Source organism: Oryctolagus cuniculus, chromosome 10 (assembly GCF_051225735.1).
Source record: "Oryctolagus cuniculus isolate XC-2025 breed Fujian yellow rabbit chromosome 10, ASM5122573v1, whole genome shotgun sequence".
NCBI classification, from domain to species: domain Eukaryota; kingdom Metazoa; phylum Chordata; class Mammalia; order Lagomorpha; family Leporidae; genus Oryctolagus; species Oryctolagus cuniculus.
Genome location: NC_142876.1, coordinates 57,893,534 through 57,906,663, shown reverse-complemented (window position 1 = coordinate 57,906,663; position 13,130 = coordinate 57,893,534). Strand labels below are relative to the sequence as shown.

Sequence of the window (13,130 nt, the reverse complement as noted above, 5' to 3'; positions counted from 1 at the left end):
AGTAATAAAATGAAAAAGTCCAAGTTATACACAAATATAAAAAGTCTTGACTTGTCCATGTATGAGACACATCAGTGCTTATCAGGACACAATGCACACTCGATCAGCAGAATGTTGCAGCTGCTGCCTTACTTCATTAGTACTACCTTAACAAAATAGTACAGATTGATAATTTCCAAATAATATAAATGTATTTCTCATGGCTTTAGAAGTCCAAGATCAAGGTGACTACTGATGGGTCTCTTCAATATGGTTCCTGCACCTGTTTTCTCCAGAGGGAAGAAATGCTGAGTCCACCCTGTGGAAGGAAGGGAAGGGAAAGAAAGAACTCCCTTTGAACTCGAGCCCTTTTACGATGATACTAATCTGATTAATGAAGATGAGCCATTATTATTTAATCAGCTACAAAAGCCCACAGATTTCAATACTATTTCATTGAAGATCAAGTCTCAGCAGGAATATTAGAGAACACAATATCACTCAAACCATAGCATTAGCTTATGAGAGTCAATTATTAAATTTTTGGACATTTTAAAAGCTGGCAGTTAAATCATTTGCTCCTCAAAATAGGCCATGGAGATTTATTTACTTGCATATCATCAAATGCTGCAAATCGGGAATTTTATTTATTTACTTATTTTTTATAAGTCATTTATTAAACATTTACCAGCACAATCCCTGAATAGAGGATAAGATTAGCGAGGCAAAGACTAACTCTACTGGAAAATAAATACAGTGAATCTTACTTTAGGTCCCAAGTTAACTTAAAGGTAAAGTTCTGTAAGATCATAACACTTATATTTTTTAATTAAAAACAGATTGATAACCTGAAATATTAAGCTATTTATTTAAAAACTTGTAATTATAATACAATGACAAACTCCACTACATGAGGTAGTGTTGTAATATGATTCAAGCATTTCAAATTTCTGAAATTTTCTTCCAAAAGTCATATTCCCTGGAACTATCCAAACCAGCAGTTCTCAGTTCTGACTTCCAAATTTGGACAAAGTTTAATTTTTGCAGGTGCTGTTTATTGAGTGTTTGGCTGAGAATCCATCATCTGTAAATATTTCAAGAGATTCTGAAAGCAAAATATGCTTTGAAACAGCCACCTGGACAAAACAGAACCTTTATAGAGCCTAAAAGTAATCAGGAGACAGATATAAAGTTTTTTAACGCTACATAAAATTAAAGAACTTTAACTAGACTAGCCAAGAAATAAATAGGAGTTAAATAAATAAAAGTATATATAGAAGAGGAGACATTACTTACTACTGATATCATGGAAATACAAGGAAACCTGCAGAATCTATAAACAATAGACACTAACACATTGGAGAATCTAAAAGAAATGGATAAATTCCTAGAAACACCCCACCTCCCAAAACTGAGTCATGAGCAAATAGAAAATATCAACAGACCAGTAATGAATGAGAAAGTTGAATCAATAATCAAAAATCTCCCAACAAAGAATAGCTCAAGGTCAAATAGCTTCCTGGGTGAATTTTGCCAAAGACTTGCACAACAGTTAGCACAAATCCCTCTCAAGCTCTTCCATAAATGAAAGAGAACATACTAAAAGCAAAGAAAATCACAGGCCAACATTCCTGATGAACATACATCCAAATTTCTCAAAAATTCACTAGCAAACTATATATATCAGTACTTGAAAAAGATAATATACCAAGAAAAGTGAGATTTACCCTTAGGATTCAAGGATGGTTTAACATGCACAATATTAATAAACATAATATAGCACATTAACAAGATGAAAGATAAAATTTTATTATCATCTCCACAAATAAAGAAAAACTTTTAACAAAACTCAACAAACTTTGATGATTAAAATCCTCAACAAATTGGGTATAGAAGGAGAGTATCTCAACACAATAAAGCCATACATCATAAGCCCAAATCTATCATACTCACCTGGGAAAAAAGATCAGGAATAAAAAGATGCCAATCTCAGCACTTCTATTCAACATGAAATTAGAAGTCCTAATTGGAAAAATTAAACAAAGAAAAGATTTTAAAAATTTATGAAATGCATGGAGTTTATATATCTTAAATAAAAGGTTTCTGGGAAAAAAGGAAATAAAAAGTGTCCAAGTCAGAAAGTAAAAATTCAAATTGCCTCTGTTTATGGTAACATATGAAAGAAAGAGAGAAAGGCAGAAAAAAAGATAATCCCTAAGAGTCCACAAAATAAACATAATAATAAGTGAATTCAGCATATTAAACCAATATACTAAACTTAGTTGTATTTTTATACATGAACCACAAAATATGCAAAAAATAAATTAAGAAAATAATTTCATGTTCAGTAATATCAAAAATGATAAAAATAATTAGGAATAAATTTAAGAATGTGAAGGTTCTGTACACTGAAAAGAAAAAAATAGAAATGTACCCCTTATTCATGGATTCAAAGAATTAAAATTAAGTGTCCATACCTCCCAAATCAATCTAAAGATTCAATGTAATTTCTATCAAAATGGCATTTTTATAGATATTGGAAAATAATCCTAAAATTTATATATAACTACAAAAACCATGAATAATGAAAAATAATAGTAATTTTAAATGGAGAACAAAGCTGAAGGCATCCCACTTGCTGAATCCAAACTATGTTACAAAACTATAACAATCTAAGCAGTAAGGTACGAGCATTAAAAAAGACACATAGAGAGATCCAAGATAGCTGAAGAGGGAAAAGATCAATATTGTGAAAATTGAGAGATTGGCAAAATGCCTGAAAAGGAATTCAAAAGATTATAAGGTTACTAAGGAGCACAGAGGAACAGTTACATCAAATAAGGACATCTGTACATGACATGGACAAGAAATTTTGTGAAGAGATAAAAATATTGAGGAAATATGAGATAAAAATACTTGAAATGAGGTATTCAAAAAGTCAAATAAATATTACAATGGAAAACCTTAACAACAAACTCAATAAGGAAGAAAGAATATTGAACCTAGAATATAGATCTTTTGAACTATCTCAATCAGACAAAAAGAAAAAAATACAGAAAAATCTAAAGCAGTATCAGCAATCTATGGGATATGATCTAATGATAAATATACAAGTCTTAGGAGCTCCTGGAGGTATAGGAAAAAAACAATGGCTTAGAAAACTTATTCAGTGAAATAATAGCTGAAAAATTTCCCAGTTATGAGAAATACATGTATATCCAAATACTGGAAGCACATAGAATGTTAAATAGACATAATGAGAAAAGATCCTCACCCTGACACAGATTGTAGTCAAACATTGAAGAATAAAATATAAAGAAAATAGCCTAAAATGTATGCAAAAAATGCTAAGTCACTTTTAAAGAAACTCCTATCTTATGGACAACAGGTTTCTCAACAGAGACCCTATAGGCCAGGAGAGAATGGAAAAGTACACAAGTCTTAAAAAAATTCTTTTAAATAATTGCTAACCAAGAATACACAGCAAAACTCTCATCCACAAATAAAGATGAAATAAAGACCTCCCAAGACAAGCAAACATTGAATTTGTCACCTCCCAGCCAGCCTTATAAATGATAATTAAGGGTATACCATACACAGAAACAGAGAAAGAAATTCAACATCATGAAAGAATGTGAAGGCAAAAAAAACCTCCTAGTAACAGAAAAAATGACTTCAAACTAAATGGTAATAGAGTAAAATGGCAAGATCAAGTCACTACTTATCAATAGTAATCTTGAATGTAAATTAACTAAATTCTCCAATTAAAAGATGCACACTGGCTAAATGGATTTAAAAAAATAAGACCCACCTATATACTGTCTACGATAAACACACTTCACCACTAAAGAAACATATAGAATGAAAATAAAAGGATGTAAAAAGATATTCTGTGTAAACAAAAATCAAAAATGAGCAGGAGTGGATCCTCTCATATCAGACAAAATACATTTTAAGACAAACCTATTAAAAGGGACAAAGAATACCATGTAATGATTAGGAGACCAATTCAACAAGAAGATGTGACTGTAGTAAATGTATATGTAGCTAATTCCATGCACCCAGCTTTATAAAATAAATGTTAACAGATCTAAAGAGAGATATAAACTCCAATACAATTAAAATGGGGGATTTCAAAACCATGCTTTCATCAACAGACAGATCAATCGCACTAAAAATCAATAAAAAAATATATCTAAGCTATGCTATGGACAAAATGGACCTAACAGATATCTGCAGAACACTTAATCCCACGGTTGCAGAATATACACTCTTGTAATCAGCATATGGAACATTCTCTAGGATAGACCATATACCAGGCCATTACGCATAAAAAAGTCTCAACAAATTTAAAAAAAAATGAAATCAGATCATGTATCTTGCCTGACTACAATAGAAGGAATCTGGAAATTATCAACAAAAGAAACTCTAGGAAAAAAAAAAATGTATAGACTGAACAACATGCCCTTGAATGGACAGCAGGTCATAGAAGAAATAAAAAGGATATAAAAAAATTCCTTGAGGGGTCAATGATGTGGCATAGTGGGGTAAAGCAACCACCTGCAATGTTGGCAACACATATGGACATTTGTTCAATCCCAGCTGCTCTACTTTTAATCCAATTCCCTACTAATGGCCTGGGAAAGCAGAGGAAGACGACCCAGCTCCCTGGGCCCCTGCATGCATGTGGGAGACCTAGAAGAAGTTCCTGGTTCCTGGCTTCGTGCCGGCCCAGTTCCACAGCTCCAGATGTTGCAGCCATTTGGGGAGTGAACCAGAAGATAGAAGATTCCCTCTCTCTCTCTCTCTCTCTCTCTCTCTCAAATAAATTAATAAATCTTTTGTAACAATTCTTTGAAATGAATGAAACTGGAAACACAACATATCAAACTTCAGGGATTCAGCAAAGGCAGTGTTAAGAGGAAAGTTTATACCATGTGTCTACATCAAAAAATTGGAAAGATATCAAGTAAATGATCTGACAATGTATCTCAAAGACCTAGAAAAACAATAACAAGGAGAACATATGGCATTTTTCCCTTTGGGACTGGCTTATTTCACTCAGCATAATGCTTTCCAGATTCCTAACAGGGATCACTTTTCAGTTAAAATTTAAACACCTAAGAATAATTGTGTGTTAATTACAGAGTTCAACCAATAGTACTAGAACAAAAAAAAAATACTAAAATGGATAAAGTATTACATTGTACATCAACAGTCAGGACAAGAGCTGATCAGGTCACTGTTTCTCATAGTGTCAATTTCACATACCATATGTTCTTCCTGATCGGTGACAACTAACTGACCACCAAAAAGGAAACCTGTTAAAGTGAAATGAACACTATGAGAAACGGTGACTAGATCAGCCCTTGCCCTGACTGTTGATGAACAACTTAATACGTTATCCCTCTTGGTATTTTTTTGTTTATTTGTTCTACTTAATACTTTTGATTGAATACTGTAATCAATACACAGTTATTCTCAAGTGTTGAAACTTAACTGAAAAGTGATCACTGTTAAATATAAGAGTGGGAGTAAGAGAGGGAAGAGATGTGCAAATCGGGACATGCTCAAGCTGAGTTACCTCAAACGGTAGAGTTAGAAACATACCAGGCCAGCGCTGCGGCTCACTAGGCTAATCCTCCGCCTTGCGGCGCCAGCACACCAGGTTCTAGTCCCGGTTGGGGCGCCGGATTCTGTCCCAGTTGCCCTCTCCCAGGCCAGCTCTCTGCTGTGGCCCGGGAGTGCAATGGAGGATGGCCCAAGTCCTTGGGCCCTGCACCCCATGGGAGACCAGGATAAGTACCTGGCTCCTGCCATCGGATCAGCAGGTGCGCGACCGCAGCGCGCCGGCCGCAGCAGCCATTGGAGGGTGACCCAACGGCAAAGGAAGACCTTTCTCTCTGTCTCTCTCTCTCACTGTCCACTCTGCCTGTCAAAGAAAGAAAGATAGAAAGAAAGAAACCAGGGGATTCCATTTCAATCCCATCAACATCAAGGTGGTATGTACCAATGCCATCTCACTAGTCCCAGTGATCACTTTCTGTTCACAATTGATCATAATGATAGGACTAAGAGTCAAAGGGATCACATAAACAAGGCTAGTGTCTGCAAATACTAGCTGATAGAATCAAAAAGGGAGAGAATGATCCAACATGGGAAGTGAGATACACAGCAGACCCATAGAATGGCAGATGTCCTAAACAGCACTCTGGCCTCAGAATCAGCCCTTAAGGCATGCGGATCTGGCTGAAAAGCCCATGAGAGTATTACAGGCATGGAAAGCCAAAACACTCTGGCAAAAAAAAAAAAAAAAAAAAAAAAAAAAAAAAAAAAAAAAAAAAAAACAACACCTACATAAAAGATCTCTGCGAGTGAGATCCCAGTGGAAAGAACGGGTCATCAAAGAAGGAGGTACCTTTCTCGGAAGGGAGGAGAGAACTTCCACTCTGACTATGACCTTGTCTAAATATGATCAGAGTTGACGAACTCAAAAGGCTTCCATAGCCTTGGCAACTCATGACAAGAGCCTAGGGTGATTACTGATGCCATAAACAAGAGTGTCAATTTGTTAAGTCAACAACAGGAGTCACTGTGCACTTATTCCTCATGTAGGATCTCTGTTCTTACTGTGCTGTACATTGAGATTTAATGCTATAACTAGTACTCAAACAGTATTTTTCACTTTGTGTTTCTTGTGGGTACAAACTGTTGAAATCTTTACTTAATGTGTGCTAAACTGATCTTCTGTATATAAAGATAATTGAAAATGAATCTTGATGTGAATGGAAGGGGGGAGGGAGAGGGAAAGGGGAGGGTTGTGGGTGGGAGGGAAGTTATGGGGGGGGAAGCCATTGTAATCCATAAGCTGTAATTTGGAAATTTATATTCATTAAATAAAAGTTAAAAAAAAGCAATAACAAATCAAACCCAAAACACTAAGAGAAAAGAAATATAAAAATTAAATAAATAAATAAAATAGAAATAAAAAAATCCATGTGAAATATCAATAAAAAGAGCTGGTTCATAACCAAAAAATGGAGATGATGCAAACTAACAAAACCAGAGATAACATCTGATAACAGAAATACAAAGGATCATCAGGAATTATTACAGGAATTATTTCATCAGGAATTATTGTTGGCTATATGCCAACAAATTGGAAAAATCTAGACTAAATACATAGATTTCTGGATGCATATAATTTACCAAAATTGAGGCATGAAGATATAGAAAATCTGAATAGACCAATTACAAAGAACTGAATCAGGATTGGTTCCAAGATGGCAGAGTAGGGAGGGAGCTTACTGCTGTAGCCCAGGAGAAGGTAGTTTAAAAAAAGTAGAGATAGTGTAGTCTCAGCAAAGAGTTAGGGAAAAAATGGCAGAGGAAGCACTACCAAAATTAGAGGGACACGGTAGCCCTACGTGGAGGGCATGGGCACCCATGGCTCAGGACTCCAGCAGCTGAAACCTATGTACCAGCACTGGAAAGTGAGGTGAGACAAGACCACAGTAGCCAGAGCCACTGTCGAAAAAGCAACAGGAAGAGCCTAGAGGGAAGAAGACTTGAAGCCCCGTTGGGGAAAGTGTACCAGCCAAATGAGAGGAGAGAATTAAAAAAAAAAGGATGGACATGTTTCTGTCTCCAATCACCTCACAAATGTATAGAAGTCAATAGAGTGGGTGCCATTTTGGACATATGTTACAGCTGCACCGGCTTGTGTCTGCACCCAGCAGTCAGCTGAGCGGAGACTCCTGACTCTGATGGGGAGAAATAACAGGGGGCTAGGAGCTTGTGTCTCCAAAGCTTCTAAACTGGGACTGTGAAAAAAAAATGAGGGTGTGTGGGAGAACTCACAGTGTGGTTGAGACTTTGAGCAGTCTCAGAGGGAGATGCCACAAGCTCAGGAGTTCCTGGTTACCTGATGAGAGAAATTGCTGGGGAATCTGAATTTACACTGATGACTACAGAGATCATTTCTGTGGCCCTTGGCACAGAGCAGACAAATATTATACCCACTGGGGCAAGCACTCAGGCACTGGTCTCCATTGAGAAGACGAGTTCAGCTGAGGAGAATATACTTCCTTCTGATTAAAAAGAGGGAGAGATTTACCAGGCCAAATCATTTACCTTAGGCACACTCTTACCATGGAGAACTGAACAGAGATCTCTGGCCACACTCACTGCAAGCCTCTAGAGATTCACTGAAAACAGACAGTCCACTTATCTACAGAGTCATAGTACAATGATAAAAGCCACCACGGCGGGAAAAAAAATATCTCCACAAATGTCGAACAACAAACACCACAATCCAAGAAACAAGAATAAAGAAGACAACATGGTGCTCTCAAAAGAACATGACAGTTCAATACTAGATTATGAAGATGATGAGATAGAAGAAATGCAAGAAATGGAACTCAAAAAATTGATCATAAGATTACATAGATGTAATCAAAACACATAAACTACTGAAATAGATGTAGGACTAAAAGAAAATTTCTCCCATCAAATTGAAATCTTAAGGAGGAATCAAAATGAAAAGAAGAATTCAATAGAACAAATGAAAAATGAAATGGAGAGCCTTAAAAGCAGAATCAGTAAGGCAGATGAGAGAATATAGGACTTAGAAGACAGAACATAAGAAAGTATACAGTCAAACCAAAGACAAGAAGAGGAAATTAGAAATCTAAAAATCACTGTTGGGAATCAACAGGATACTATTAAAAAAAAAACAATATTTGGCTTCTATAAGTTCCCAAAAGCATGGAGAGAGAGAAAAGATTTGAAGGAATTTTTAGTGAAATACTAGCAGAAAACTTCCTGGGTATGCAGAAAGAAAGAGACATCCAAATACAGGAAGCACACAGAATTCATAATAGACATGACCAGAAAATAACACTGCCACACACATCGTAATCAAACTCACCACAGTGAAACATAAAGAAAAGATTCTAAAATGTCCAAGAGAAAATGCCAGATTACTTTCAGTGGATCTCCAATTAAACTCGCAGCAGACATCTCATAAGAAATCCTGCAGGCTAAGAGAGAATGGCAAGATATAGCCCAAATCCTGAAGGAAAAAAAAAAACTGCCATGAAAATATTATGCACTGCATAGCTCTCATTTATGAAAGAAGGTGAAATAAAGACCTTTCATAGCAAACAGAAATTGAAAGAATTTGTCACCACTTGTCCAGCCCTGCAAAAGATGCTTAAAGATGTGTAACACAGAGAAACAGAGAAATATGGTCATCAAATCAAAAGACAACAAAGGAAGAAAATCTCTCAGTAAAAGATAAAAGGAAGTTCAAAGCATAAAAAAGGAATATCTTTGGGAAAATGGCAGGGCAAAGTCATTACTTATCAATAGTCACATTGAATGTAAATGGCCTCAACTCTCCAGTTAAAAGGCACAGACGTGCTGAATATCTATAATAAAACCCATCTCCTTGCTGCTTACAAGAAAAACATCTTTGCAACAAAAATGCATGCAAACGGAAGGTGAAAGGATAGAAAAAGATATTCCATGCCAACAGAAACCAAATAAGAGCTGTTGTAGCCATCTTAATATAAGACAAAAAATGTAAAAAGAGATAAAGAAGAGCAATTTATAATGATTATGGATCAATTCAACAGGAAGATGTAACTATTATAAACGTATATGGACCTAATTACAGGGCACTGGCTTATTTAAAAGATATGTTTAGGGACTTAAAGGGAGACGTAGACTCCAATACAATAGTATTGGAGGACTTCAATACTGCATTTTCAGCAAAGGACGGATCAACCAGACAAAAAATCAACAAGGACAGCAGATTTAATTGAAACTATACACCAAATGAACCTAACAGATACCTAAAGAACTTTTCATCTTTCATTTAAAGAATACACATTCTTCTCTGCAGTACATGGAACTTTCTCTAGCATTGACCACATACTAGGCCATAAAGCAAGTCTCAAAAAATTCAAAAGAATTAGAATCATACCATGCAGCATCTCAGACCACAATGGAATGAAGCTGGAAATTAACAACTCAGGAATCTCTAGTGCATATGCAAACATATGGAGACTAAATAACATGCTCCTGAATGAACACTGGGTCATAGAAGAAATCAAAAGAGAAATCAAAAACTTTCTGAAAGTAAATGAGGATAACAACACAAGATATCAAAACTTATGGGATATAGAAAAAGCAGTGTTAAGAGGAAAGTTTAGGCTGGCGCTGCAGCTCACTAGGCTAATCCTCCACCTTGCGGCACCGACACACCGGGTTCTAGTCCCGGTCGGGGCACCGGATTCTGTCCCGGTTGCCCCTCCTCCAGGCCAGCTCTCTGCTGTGGCCAAGGAGCGCAGTGGAGGATGGCCCAAGTCCTTGGGCCCTGCACCCCATGGGAGACCAGGATAAGTACCTGGCTCCTGCCATCAGATCAGCGCAGTGCGCCAGCCGCAGCCGCGGCGGCCATTGGAGAGTGAACCCACGGCAAAGGAAGACCTTTCTCTCTGTCTCTCTCTCTCACTGTCCACTCTGCCTGTCAAAAAATAAAAAATAAATAAATAAATAAATAAAAATAAATAAAAATAAGAGGAAAGTTTATAGCAATAGGTGCCTAATAATGAAATTGGAAAGGCACCAAAAACATGAGCTATCAGTGCATCTCAAGGATTTATAAAAACTACAGCAAACCGGGCAAGATGGCGGAATAGGAAGGGAGCACACTGATAGTCTGGGGAGAGATAGTTTAATAAAAGTGGAGATACTGCAGGTTCAAGGAAGAGTAGGGGAGGAAACAGCAGAAGAAACTCTTCCGGAACGCGTGACTCACAGTGGACCTGCGTGGAGAGCGTGGGAGCCCACAGTTCGGGACATCAGCGGCAGACTCAACACACCAGCGCTGGAACGCGAGGTGAGCCGAACCTCAATAGCCCGAGAAACCGGCAGGCAAGCGGAGAGAGGAGACTAGAGGGAACGACCCCCGGGGGGGGAAGTTCACAAGGCTAACTGGAAGAGAGAGAGAGAGAGAAAAAAAAAAAGGTGACTAGTACGGACACGGTTTTCTCTCTCTCCGCTCACCTCTCAAGGGCGAGCAAGACAAAGAGCAGGCGCCATCTTGGACATACGTCATAAGCAGAGCGACCTCAGGTCTGCACCGGCCCTGAGCCTAGCAGAAAAACCTGACTCTGGGCGGGGCGAATTAACAGGAGATTAGGACCTAGTAAATTTGTGGTGCTACTGAACTGAGACTGTGAAAAAAGAGACGGTGGGGGAGAGAACTCACGGAATTCACGTGAGCACTCTCCAGAGATGCTACAATTCCGTAACTTTGGCAACCCAGTGGGAGGCTGAAGGAGAATTTGAGCACACTCTGAGGGCCGAACAGATTCCCTGTGGGGATCTTGGGAAAGAGCTTCCGATCTCTGGCTCCTGTGGGTATATCATTTGCCTGCTAACTACCTCCAACTTCGTTCAGCTGTGCAGAATTACTTCCCTTTTGAATCAAAAAAAAAAAAAAAAAAGAGAGAGAGAGAGAGATTTACCACGCCTAAACTGGGAGTGTCACCTTTGGCACACCAAACAGAGCTCTCAGGCCACACCCATCTCAAGCCCTAAGGCTCCATCAAAAACAGATAGTCCACTTAATCTAGAGTCATAGTATAACAAGAAAGAGCACCACAGTGAAGAAACCAAATATCTCCAATATGCCAAATAACAAGCGCAAAAACCGAGGTAATAAAAACAAGGAAGTCACCATGACGCCCTCAAATGAAAAAGACACCCCAATTCAAGATTATGAAGATGATGACATAGAAGAAATGCAAGAAGCAGATCTCAAAAAATTGATAAGAACATTAAGAAGTTCTCAAAAACAAATTCTGGAACTACACAAATCCTTAATGGACAAGATAGAAAATCTCTCTCGTGAAAATGAAATATTAAGGAGGAATCAAAATGAAACGAAACAACTAGTACAACAGGAAACTGGGATAGTGACTGAAGTGAAGAATTCAATAGATCAAATGAAAAACACAATAGAGAGCCTTACAAACAGAATGGGTGAAGCAGAAGAGAGAATATCGGACTTAGAAGACAGAGAACAGGAAAGGATACAGTCAGACCAAAGAAAAGAAGAGGAAATTAGAAATCCGAAACATATTGTCGGGAATCTTCAGGATACTATTAAAAAACCCAACATTCGGGTTCTAGGAGTTCCTGAAGGCATGGAGAGGGAGAAAGGATTAGAAGGCCTTTTTAGTGAGATATTAGCAGAAAATTTCCCAGGTTTGGAGAAGGACAGAGAAATCCTAGTACAGGAAGCCCACAGAACCCCTAATAAACACGACCAAAAGAGATCCTCACCACGACACGTTGTAATTAAACTCTCCACAGTGAAACATAAAGAAAAGATCCTAAAATGTGCAAGAGAGAAAAGTCAGATTACTCTCAGAGGATCTCCAATCAGACTCACAGCTGACTTCTCATCAGAAACTCTACAAGCTAGGAGGGAATGGCGAGACATAGCCCAGGTACTAAGAGAGAACAACTGCCAGCCCAGAATATTATATCCTGCAAAGCTATCATTTGTGAATGAAGGTGAAATAAAGACTTTTCATTGCAAACAGAAATTGAAAGAATTTGTTGCCACTCGTCCAGCCCTGCAAAAGATGCTTAAAGATGTGTTACACACAGAAACACAGAAACACGGTCATCAATATGAAAGAAGGTAAAGGAAGGAAACCAAGGAAGGAAACCTCACAGCAAAAGATCACAGGGAATTCAAAGCATATATTAGAACTTATCTTTGGCAAATGGCAGGGCAAAGTTACCACTTATCATTAGTCACTTTGAACGTGAATGGCCTGAACTGTCCAGTTAAAAGACACCGATTGGCTGATTGGGTTAAGGAACAAAACCCATCTATTTGCTGCTTACAAGAAACACATCTTTCCAACAAAGATCCATACAGACTGAAAGTGAAAGGCTGGAAAAAGATATACCATGCCAACAGAAATGAAAAAAGAGCGGGCGTAGCCATCTTAATATCGGACAACATAAACTTTACCACAAAAACTGTTAAGAGAGACAAAGAGGGACACTATATCTTGATTAAGGGATCAATTCAACAGGAAGATATAACAATTATCAATGTATAT

At 37.6% G+C, this 13,130-nt stretch overlaps 1 long non-coding RNA gene across 2 annotated transcripts; it reads right to left on the bottom strand.

The window, feature by feature from the left end:
* Positions 1-9: 9 nt before the first annotated feature.
* Positions 10-11,405, bottom strand: LOC149123777 (uncharacterized). Of its 2 annotated transcripts, none has more exons than XR_016215137.1 (3): positions 10,805-11,405; positions 1,933-2,001; positions 10-298 (listed from the first exon to the last, which is right to left on the bottom strand). It is a non-coding gene; the product is annotated as an uncharacterized LOC149123777 (long non-coding RNA). The 2 variants fall into 2 exon arrangements; XR_016215136.1 differs by having other exon boundaries at positions 11,053-11,405.
* Between the last annotated feature and the right edge of the window lie 1,725 nt (positions 11,406-13,130).